Source organism: Medicago sativa, chromosome 1, assembly GCF_051527215.1.
Source record: "Medicago sativa cultivar Bolivia chromosome 1, Bolivia_mono, whole genome shotgun sequence".
NCBI classification, from domain to species: Eukaryota; Viridiplantae; Streptophyta; class Magnoliopsida; order Fabales; family Fabaceae; genus Medicago; species Medicago sativa.
Genome location: NC_140749.1, coordinates 18,762,054 through 18,773,737, shown reverse-complemented (window position 1 = coordinate 18,773,737; position 11,684 = coordinate 18,762,054). Strand labels below are relative to the sequence as shown.

Below are 11,684 nucleotides of genomic sequence, written 5' to 3'. Positions count from 1 at the left end.
GTGAAGAGACAAAGCAAAACAAGAATGAGAAGGAGAAACATTAGTAAATGACATATAATTGGAAATATGATAAGGAGAAGAAGATGCATATATGGAATTGACAATAGGACATATGTAATCTTGTAAATAAGCAGGGGTGGATCTAAGTCTAGTAGAGACTCTAACAGGTGGTGGAGCAATGATAGGAGAATCAGAAGGAGCAGAAGATTCAGAAGTGATGGGTGAGTTGAGTGAACCATGAGGTGAATCTTCTGGTGTAGAAACAGGAGAAGTAGGAAGAGGTAAAGGGTCAAGATCATCAACAAAAGGTTGAGATGAGGGAGTGATATAGTGCCAGGTATCAATGGCAGAAATAGGAGTGGAAGGCTGATAAGGTAAAACTGTTTCATGAAAAGTAACATTTCTGGACACAAAGATAGCTCTAGAATGCATGTCCAGAAGGACATAACCTTTGTAACCAGGTTTATAGCCTAAAAAAATAGACTTTCTTGCTCTAGGTTGAAGTTTGGTTCTGTGAGATTGGATAGTTGAGGCAAAACATAAACAGCCAAAAACTTTGAAAAGATTAGAATCAGGAATAGAATCATGTAGAACATGATAGGGAGATTTATGATGAAGAAGAGGAGTGGTGACTCTATTGATCAAGAAAACTGCATGAAGAACAGCATATGACCAATAACAATTTGGTAATTTGGATTGAAATAAAAGAGCTCTTCCTACATTGAGTATATGTTGGTGTTTTCTTTCTACTCTAGCATTTTGCTGAGGAGTCTCAACACAAGACCTATGATGGAGAATGCCTTTAGAGTTATAAAATGAAGGCAAATCAAATTCAGGGCCATTATCACTTCTAAGGATTTTAGGAGTAATATGAAACTGATTTTCAATGAGAGTGATAAACTGTTGAACATGAATAGACACCTCAGCTTTGGATTTGATCAAAATGATCCAAACAAACCTACTAAAGTCATCAACAATAGTGATAAAATACTTATGACCATGAATAGAAGGAACACTCAAAGGACCCCAAATATCACAATGAAACAGTTCAAATTTAGAAGTAGCATGAGATAAACTATGAGGAAAAGGCAATTTCTTATGTTTAGCAAATTGACAAACATCACAAATGGCTTTATTATCAACACAGATTGAGGGATACAAAGAATGCATGTTTGACAATCTTTGATTGGACAAGTGCCCCAATCTAAAGTGCCAAAGTGCAGTTTCAGGAATATGAGTAAAAGAACTAGAAACAATAGGTTGAACATCTTTATTTATGGATATATTACAATGAGGAACATGAGAAACAGAAGACTGTAAAGGAAAAGCTGAAGGAGAAACTCTCAATTTGTATAAACCACCATGAGGATCAGCCAAACCAATCATCCTGTGGGTAAGCAGATCCTGTATGATGCATTTATCAGGTAAAAATTGAACAGAACAATTCAAGCTGCTAATGATTTTGGCAATAGAGATCAAATTAACCTTGAAATGTGGTGAATATAAGACATTAGAAATCTTAAAATGTGGAGATAAAACAACAGTTCCAGCATGATGTATAGTAACAATGGTTTTATTTGGTAAATGAACATGAACAGGTTTGATAGATTGGTATGAAGTAAAATAGTGTAAAGAGGAACAAATGTGCTCATTAGCACTAGAATCAAATAACCAATCATTAGATGAATCAGATAAAGCGCAAGAGAAAACAGTTGATATACCTGAAGGAGGAGTGCCAGAGGAAGAAGGGAAATTAGGAGCAGAAGCAATATGGTTTGAAGTTGGGGGAGAAGGAGTGGAGCCTGAAGCAAACAAATGTGATTGCTGAAGAAGAGACACAAGATGATTGTAATGCTCCTGAGTCAAACCAGTAGGAGGAGAATTGTCAACTGCAGAGTTCACAGGCTGAATCTCTGCATTGCTAGCAGAAGCAGTAGTAGCATTTGCTGTAGGATTGGATTTGTATGAATTGGGGTATCCATGCTTCTGATAACAAAACTCCACAGTGTGGTTTGTACGTTTGCAAAAAGTACAAAACCTAGAGTTATTCTTGGAACTAGCAAAAGACTTTCCATTGCCATATTGCTTCTTAGAGTCTGAAGCATTAACAAGAATGCTGGAATCTTCTGAAACAGAGGGAAGAGAAACTGTGCCATTGTTACTCTCCTCTTGTATAACCAATGAATACACCTTGTTAATTGAAGGTAATGGATCCAAAAGAAGGACTTGAGACTTGATAACATTGAAGTTATCATTCAAACCAGTCAAAAATTGAATCACTTGATCCTCCATACGATGTGCGCGTGCAGATCTCATAGCTTCACACCGGCATGGAAATGGACAAGTGCAATTAGGCATTGGACGATGAGAATTAAGCTCTTCCCATAGAGTTTTCATTTCAGTGAAATACTCTAAAACTGTTTTAGATCCTTGTTTCAAATTGTTGATAGAAGAACGTAAAGAAGCTATGCGAATACGATCAACCTTTGCGAAGCGTTCTTTGAGTTCATCCCAAACGTCAATGGCGTGCTCATGAAACACTAAAGTTTGAGCAATTTGTGGAGAAACAGAATTGATCAACCACGAATAAACCAGATGATTGCACCGTTCCCATGCATCACGGTTCAAATCATCAAGATCAGGAATAGGCACAGATCCATTGATGAAAACAAGTTTATTCTTCGCGCCAAGTGCACGTTGCATGGATCTGCTCCATGCGAGATAATTCGAGCCAGTGAGAAGTGGAGTAACTACCAAAGAGTTTGGACCCTCACTAGGATGAACATAGAACACTGAATCAACGTTTTGCTGAGTATTCAAATTACGCACCATTGTTGAAGATGAAAAGCTTCAAAAGTACAGAAAAAAACAGAGGAAGCAAGAAGAACACGAAGAAAACAATGGCGAATGTGCAGAAAATGCACGAAATTCAACCAGAGAAGATGAATTGCAGCGGAAGAAACGAGAAGAAAAACGGTTAGGATCGCAAGAAAAACGGTTAGGATCAGAACTACTCTCAAAGAGAGTGCTCTGATACCATATTATGAAACAATGGAAGAGCAAAATAAAACTGCATTATTGTGGAAATAGAGTGATACAAAGGTATATATAGGCCTAAGAATTGTACTACACAATCTAGATTGTACTACACTAAGATGATGAAGTACAATGGTGAAGTAACTTGCATTGCAAGTTACTATTATTCTCTATATTATCCTTCTCTGCATGCTGCTGTAATATCAACAAGCAGGATTACGATGATAGCTACAAGGAGGATGAGGATACGCATGAAAACTTGTTTTGCCCCACTAGCAATGCGCCATTAGAAGATCCGTATCAAGAGTTGGTTGAATTGCTTATTAGCTCATAAAATTTGGTTTTGCATCTACAATGACCACTGCTAGACACGTTCGTTCAATGAAATTTGATTCTATTCAGGATGAACCATATGCAAATCTCGTATGGTATGTTACCTACCAAAGCGAGTATTGCACCAATTTGAGTACTTTGCATACTATCCCGAGGCATGCAGTTGTATCTTCTCTAGTTATGAATTATGCTGACATGAGATCGGGTAGACCCAGTGTATGCGTGGTATTTTGGTTATGAGTTACCAATGGAGGACTGAGGCGAACCATGTGATGTTTTATTTAGATATATTAAGTCGTATTTTGATATACCACATCCTTACCTATTATCCACGCCTCAAGGAGAGCCGCCAAGGCCATGTGAAATAGATGTCTTTCAAGAAGTTGGGACAGAAGAGGCTGGAGGTTCTGCAGCTGACTTGATATTTAGGTTACTATCTAATGGGGATATACAGGAAAACACCCTTGTTTGGGATGTTGTACATGAGATCCTCGTGGAAGCTTTTGATGCCTTCATTTACCATAGGCATGGGTTCCATTACAGACATAATAGGATTTGCACTAATATTATGTCATATTTGATCTCGACTCATGGAAATAATTTGTAACATAACTTAAACAAATTAATGTTTTGGTTACTATATTTTTGCTCTCATATTATTGTTTTAAGGCCTTTTTTTTGTTATTTTGAATTTATGTCTAATTACACATCAAGTATTATATATGTGACTTGCAAGCTGATTTCATAGTTTTTTTTACACGTTCCTATTCTAGAATTCAGACGTGCATTTTGGGTAATTTTATACGTTCGCATTTTACAATCTAGTCACAGACATTACACAATCAAACATGTTGTAAAATTTGTGTTTTACACATCCTAATTTTACAATCTAAACTAGTACAAGATTAAACAATCAAACAGATTTAAACACGTTACAAAACTAAGTTTGACTCATCGAGAATCTAAAATCTGGATGTGCCTAAATATGTCAATATGTAAATTGCTTGATTCCATTAGGTGGAGGACACGTCTTCCTGCTAGGTGCCACATTTTGAATTGTAGTATTAAAGTTGAGTTGTCAAAAAAATGTAAATTACACATACGGATTTCAGACCTTGAACATTTACAATTTCTAATATGTGGTCTACTTTGCACCAACAATTTGTGTAGTTTAAATGTACCAAAATTTTCTGTACAATGCATTGAACTATTATAAATTGGTATATTTGGTTTATTATCATTCACAAACCACCTTACCCATTCAAAGTGAATTTTAACCTAGCTCGAGTTTACATGGTAACTCAATTTTCATGTTTTCAATCAAGTTCATCACTTTCACTAAATCATCTTCACTATTTATCCTCGTTGAAGCAAATTCATAAAAGGCATCACAAGTTTTACCTACACGTTGCAATTCAGTTTTTCCAGCCAAATTATCAAAACCACATTTAATAAGTGTATACCTCCGCTTTATATCCTTCCTCCACCGTGCCGAAATATAATTAGATGGCACGAAATCTGTTTTCCCTATGAGCTTAAGCACACAAAGGATGTGCCTACATAAAATGCCTTTAAATTCAAACAAGCAGCAGGTGCATTTTAACACAAAGTCTTTTTCATTGAAGAAAACCATGAACACAATATCTTTCATCTTGTCATATACTTTCTTACTTTCTGTAACAGAAAATATTGAATCCAAACCCTCCAATCTGTTGAAACATGCATGACAGTACATCATAGAAGCTATTTCCAATTGGAATTCCTTAAACTTTGCATTGGTAAATGCTTTTTGGAATTGGAACTCAAAGCCAAAGTGACTAATACAAGAAATGACTGTTTTAAAAGAACGAAAGTCAGCAATGTTTTCCTTTTCAATTTTATCTTTCAATGCATTATCATATTGCTCAACAAATTGCTTCAATGTTGTCTTTGAGCTTACATATTCATCAAAAAACGAGTTCATACTTTCACTTCGTTGTGTAGTTGACATTCCAGCCCAAAATGTGTCCCTTACATATGCAGGGACCCAACGATGTTGCTCAACAAATAACCCTTTCAGCCATTCGTTATCCTGTAGTTTGTAACACTCAATCATATTTTCCCACCTCGTCATAAAATCATTTTTGGTAAAAGAATCATATACAATATCATGCAAAAGTGTTTTGATAGGCTCGTAGTCAGAGTGGCTACCAAACTTTTCTGGAATCTTTTTCATTAAATGCCATAAGCACCACCGATGACGAGCTTTCGGAAAGACAATCTCAATTGCATTCTTCATTGCTCTGTCTTGATCAGTGATTATGGCATTTGGAGAACGTCCATGCATACATTCCAACCATGTCTTGAATAACCAAGTAAAAGTTTCAGTATCCTCATTTGACAACAGAGCACAGCCCAACAACATAGACTGACCGTGATGATTTACTCCAACAAAAGGAGCAAAAGGCATGTCATATTTATTTGTTAAGTAAGTGGTGTCGAAAGTTATGACTTCGCCAAAATATTCATATGCAACCCTACATCTTGCATCTGCACAAAACACATTTCGTAACTGACTTTCATCATCCACATCCATCACATAATAAAATTGATTGTTTTGCTTTTGCATCCTCACAAAATATTTTTGTATTGCTTCAGCATCTCCCGTCCCAAGTCGTAGTCGTCTTGCTTTGTCTATGTAGTTTCTGCAGTCTTTTTCTCCAAATGTGAGATTTTCATACCCATCTACTTCAACGACAAAGGATCGGAAATTTCTACTTACATTAATCCCAGCATGATCATTGAGTTCTAACCTCCTCTTCATTTGTGCCCCTATATTCTTGTTCGATCTAAAATACCTTGCATTCCCTGGATTTAGATCATGATTATGCTAATTAAAAAAAATACTTTTAATTTTAGTTGTTCCATCTAAATAAATACACGCATTCAATCAAGCCTTACACTGCGTTTGAGTTATAGGATTTGGCTCTAACATATTCTTTGAGCGACTCACATACTTTCTAGCTCGACTACATGCTAAAGTAAAATACATTTTCCCCTCATCTCCTTTTTTTGAACTTATTTTTTTAACTCCAAAACCCACCCGTTCAGCATAATTCTTGTAATACTCAGTAATTTCCTTTTCAGATCCGAATGACATCCCATCACAAGGTGTTTCTTCTTCACAAGTACCATTTGCTTCTAAACAATCATTAGTTTTCAATTCATCACAAGACTCAAATCATTCTTGCACTAATGATGACATGCTGTCATTACGTAATTTTTAGGACTTATTTTGACATTTTGATAGAGTTCTAAGCAATATAAAGTGTCCAGGAGCAGTTAAAAGCAACAAAATTTGAAGAACTGGAATCAGCCAATCGTACTGCGATTTTAACCATCGCAATACGATTTCTTGAAGTCAGAACACATGTTTTTGAAGGAGCTTTATCGCAGTACGATTCAACCAACCGTGATACGATTTCAAGAAGGGTTTGGAAGGTAATTAGGGTTTAATGAAGCAATCGTGGTACGATTTATGCAATCGTGGTACGATTTGGAGCGAGCAGAATTGCCTATTTAAGCTGAAGTCAGTCTCAAACAAAAGGGGATTACGATTTTGGAGAGCTAAAGTGCGATTTTAACACCCAGAAGGCTGCAGCGGAGAGGATTTCATCATCTCTAACCCAGTTTATGTATGTTTTAATTCTTTCATTGATTATGCTATTTGTAAACTCAATTATGAGTAGCTAAATATCGTAGAGATTAGGTCAGAGATGAATCTATGTAACCCTAATTGACCATATGTTGCTGTGAAACTCTATTATCTATTAATGAATTTCTAGTTTTTATTCAATTCAATTGTTCTTAATGCTTTTTATATCCTGATCAAATATAAACATGATTTTGTGAGAACGAATGACTACTGACCATAGCTTTCGACTTAGACCTAATTGAATTGTTCTAATAAACATGGTTAGTCTAGGAATGGATAATCGTTTGTTAGTGATATTAGGTTAACGTTCATAAAACCTTCAAAGATTATTAGATCACCTAAGGAATTAGGGGCTGTAGTTTAAGAAGAGGGTCCTAACTCAAGGGATTGATTAGGGCTAATTTGTTAACCATCGTGAAACTAGAGAATCATTAGTAATAATAGGTACAGTAACCAATTAGGGGAAACATAGAGGATTCGAAGACCTGATCTCATCTCTCTCCATATTTTCTTAATCAAATCTATTTCTTTTATTTTATTTCATAAAATCAAACCAAATCTACTGCCTAGTGGCAAACTAAAATAAACTTTTATACATCTGATTTTTACAACACAATTGAATAATTGAAGTTAAGAACAGTCCTCGTGGGATTGATATTTTTACTACTTCGATAGTATTTGGTGCACTTGCCACACATCTATCAAGTTTTTGGCGCCGTTGCAGGGGATCGAACCCGGGTCACCCGCGTGACAGGCGGGAATACTTACCACTATACTACAACGACAAAGAAAGCCATCAGCTGTAACATCCCAAAATTTCTATATATTTTATATATACAATTATCTTAGTAATTTTCTTAATGTATTATTTATTATTCTTTGCTTTGAATTTTTATTATGTGTGTGGCTAGAAAATAATGTTCTTAAACTATCATTTAAGGGTAGTATATTATTATTATTATTATAGTTATTATTTAGTGACTATATGTTCTATAATTTAAGTCATTTGTAATTTATACTATATGTTCACGTTCTTTTTTAGACTAGTTATAGGTATAGCAATTAATTATTATTATTTTTTATTTAATAATCAACGGATTTATTTAGAAAAAAGAAGTGACATGGATGAGCTTTGAGAACCCGTCTATATATAAGCAAAAATAGGTTGTTAAATGACCTAATTCTAGTTTCCTCTCCTATCTGTGGTATAGTGCGCCGCACCACAATCTTATAAATCATGGCATTCTTAATCCTCCTCTAGCCATACAACTTAGTCATGAATTAGGCTTTGTAACCTTCACCCAAACGTAAGTTTTCTTGACCGCTGGTAACATCCATGGTTATTGCTTGAAGGCTTCTAGACTTCCTACTATCACTGTTTTGTATCACTAAAAGAAAAACATCACATATGTCAAGCTAATGACTTATTTTATAAACCTCTCCTATCCCTGTGAGCGGTGCCTAAATAAAACCTCCATGTCGCTGCTGCAATCCAACAAACCAAGCAATCTTTTGTTGAGTTGTCATGCGTAGGCCACGTTGCCCATTGGAAAGGAGACGTGAACTTGCTTAATAATTCGAGTTGTTGTTACTGTGCATTTCTCATGTCATTTGAAAGCTTCAATCCAGGTATGGGGTGAGAGAGAAGAGTTCGAGATCATGAGTGTAAATTAATTGGGATGAACGGGAAAGCCGTATTTCCCAAAGTTCATTCGGGGCTCACCGCGACGGTTGTAGCCCTTCGAGAGAATAATTAATTAATGTGCAAATTTAGATGTGGGAGGTTAAAAGAAGAATTAGAAACATTATTAAGGTGTTGCTTGATTTAAACTATGTGAATATGTGGTATTTGAAGTCATGGATAAATTTGTGGGTGCTTATGCTTGATTTGCTGCAACTATTTAGATTGATGACTTATTTAATGATTGATATAGATGTGATGTTATGTATTAGAAGTTGGAATTGTAGTGGTGCCGTATGCCTAGTATAAATAATAGTTTATTTTTTTTAAGTGATTTTATAGAGATAATAATTGAAATTATTCTTACTATCTTTGAATGTGTTTGAAAATAAGATTTATTCTCCTTATAGATGTGTCTTGGATACCATAGTGCTAAATGTATTATTTTAAGATGTGTAAATGAAATATATTATTTGACTATGTGATATTTGAAGATGTATATGATTTAAAGATGTGGTATGTAAAGATGTGAAATTGATGTGTTAATTGATGATGTATAACTGAAGTGCTATTTAATGATGTGTATTTGATAATGATGCTATTTAAAGATGTGTTATATAATGAAGTGCTATTTGGAAGATGTGTGATTTAAATATGTGTTATTTATGATGCTTATGTTGATGCGATGTTTAAGATGTTGATGTTTGTCGTTTGATGCTGTTGACCATTAATGTCATAAAGTTGTAATTGTCGGTCTAAGTTGTGAAGTCGTAAGAAGTTGTCCAAATTATTGGAATCATATAAGTTGTTTAAGAAGTTCAAGATGTCTAAGTTGTAGGAGTTGAGTCCATTGCATACTCATTAAAGTTGGGGGCTTTAGGCCCGGCAGCCTTGTGCTCATTAAAGTTGGGGGCTTTAGGCCCGGCAGCCTTGTGCTCATTAAAGTTGGGGGCTTTAGGCCCGGCAGCCTTGTGCTCAAATACGTTGGGGGCTTTAAGCCCGACAGCTTTATGCTCACTTGTTGAAGAGCCTAATTACGCTCATATATGTTGTTGAATGGTACCACATGCATTTGCATATCAAGAAGTTTCACGATGATTTAAGTTGTTAAGTTGTTAAGAGTGCATTGTCAAGTTGAGTCGTGTTGTCGAGTCAAGTTGTTAAGTTGTGATGTTTTAACGAATTACTTTGTGATGTCTATTAATGTAATTGTGTGAGACGATGAAGGTGATTATTTGTTGATGTTCTTATGAAGATGGTTATTGGTGACTACATGTGTTGTGACTAGTTGGAATTGAATTGTGACATTGTGTTTGTGAAGTTTTTTTGGTTCTTAAGTTGTAATGATATTTTCTACTAATATAGATTGAGATGATATAGTATATTCTTCAAGGTTCTGAATATTATGTTTGTGATGTGAAACGACTTTGACTTAATTGCTTACGTGTTCTTCTCATTTTTTTATGCTATTACATGTTCTCGGAACTCACCCCTTCGTTGTTTGTGTTTGCTGGCTTGGCCCTGCGGTTGCGAAACCGTAGTTATATAGGTTATGAGTCTTGGAGTCAAGTGCATGCCTTTCGTGAGGACTTGTCTTGTGTCGTCGATTATTTTGGGGAAAAGCACTGCTCTGATAGTGACACGGGAAAAGGGATATGCTTACTTATTTAATTTTGTGCAAGAAAACCATTGTCTATGATGTAAAATGAAATATTTTCAAAAGAAAAAGATTCGATGTTATTATTACTATAATTTTTAATGAAGTGAAATATGAATTATGTTTGTTATGAGTGAACGTGATATCCTAAATCTTGTGGAAGAATTCTTATATTATGAGAAAAGTTTTTTTGTTGGCACTTTCCGCTGCGAATCAAACTATATTTTAATTAAATAATAGTTATAATTATTTTTGGGATTTAGGGTGTCACATAGTGGTATCAGAGCAGGTCGGTCCATTCTAACCTTGTGTGTTATGTGTTTGTCATGTTTTCTATGCGTACCTTCTTAGTTGTTTGACTAATTGTATCCATTTCACCTTTTTGTTTTATTTATTTATTTATTTATTTATTTATTTATTTTTTTTTTTTTTTTTGCTTTCGTGTTGCTTAGTTATTATTGTTTCTGTTATTACCCTCCAACAACAAGTTGATTGCTTCAGTTATTTGATACATGTTTATTTGTGATTTTCTTTTTACTCTTTTTACTGCCTTTTGTTTTATTTATGTGTAAGTTTGGGTTAATTTTGATAAGGTATTTACGAAGTCAGTGTGACTCAAATTGACTCTTAAAGATTTTATTTTCTTTTAAAAATTTTGTTAGCTAAGATAACAACATGGATGCTGTGTTTGAATTGTAAAAAGGACAACTTGAATTATAGAGCTCTTAGCATAGTGAGATTTAGACAAATTTTGGATCATAGCATACCTTTTTATACAGAACCTTATTTTGTAGTAATTGTACTCTAGACTTCTAAGTTGTATAACAGCAGTGTAACTAGATACTATGAATTGAAGTGCTAGAAAATTGAATTTGGGGTGGTTTGTTTTGTCCTTTTTGTAAGTGTGGCATTTTTATTTTTTTGAAAACTTCTTACATCTTTGTATCATTGCTCTATCCTATGCATATTTTGTGATTGCTTTAGTTTTCTAATATTTGACTTTCAAAAGAATTTTTTTTTATGTGAATAAATTGTATGAAAACCGTGTGTGTATGTTCCATATAAAAGGCAATTATGGGACTCAGAAAATTAACCTTGATCTCATTCTTGCTTTAGTAAACATGTGTAATTTTTGGTGAGAAGTTTTAAGTATGTATTCCTAAGAGCTAAAACATATAGAGTAATTGTTGATAGAAGGTTGAAATTTAGAAAGGAAGAAAAAACAAAAAAAAAAAGTTACTTATAATGTGCCTACAAGATTTTAGAGCATTGCCTATAAGGAT

The 11,684-nt window shown here is 34.6% G+C and overlaps 1 pseudogene; it reads right to left on the bottom strand.

Moving 5' to 3' along the window:
* Positions 1 to 4,642: 4,642 nt before the first annotated feature.
* On the bottom strand, positions 4,643 to 6,187 carry LOC146953350 (protein FAR-RED IMPAIRED RESPONSE 1 pseudogene; annotated as a pseudogene).
* Between the last annotated feature and the right edge of the window lie 5,497 nt (positions 6,188 to 11,684).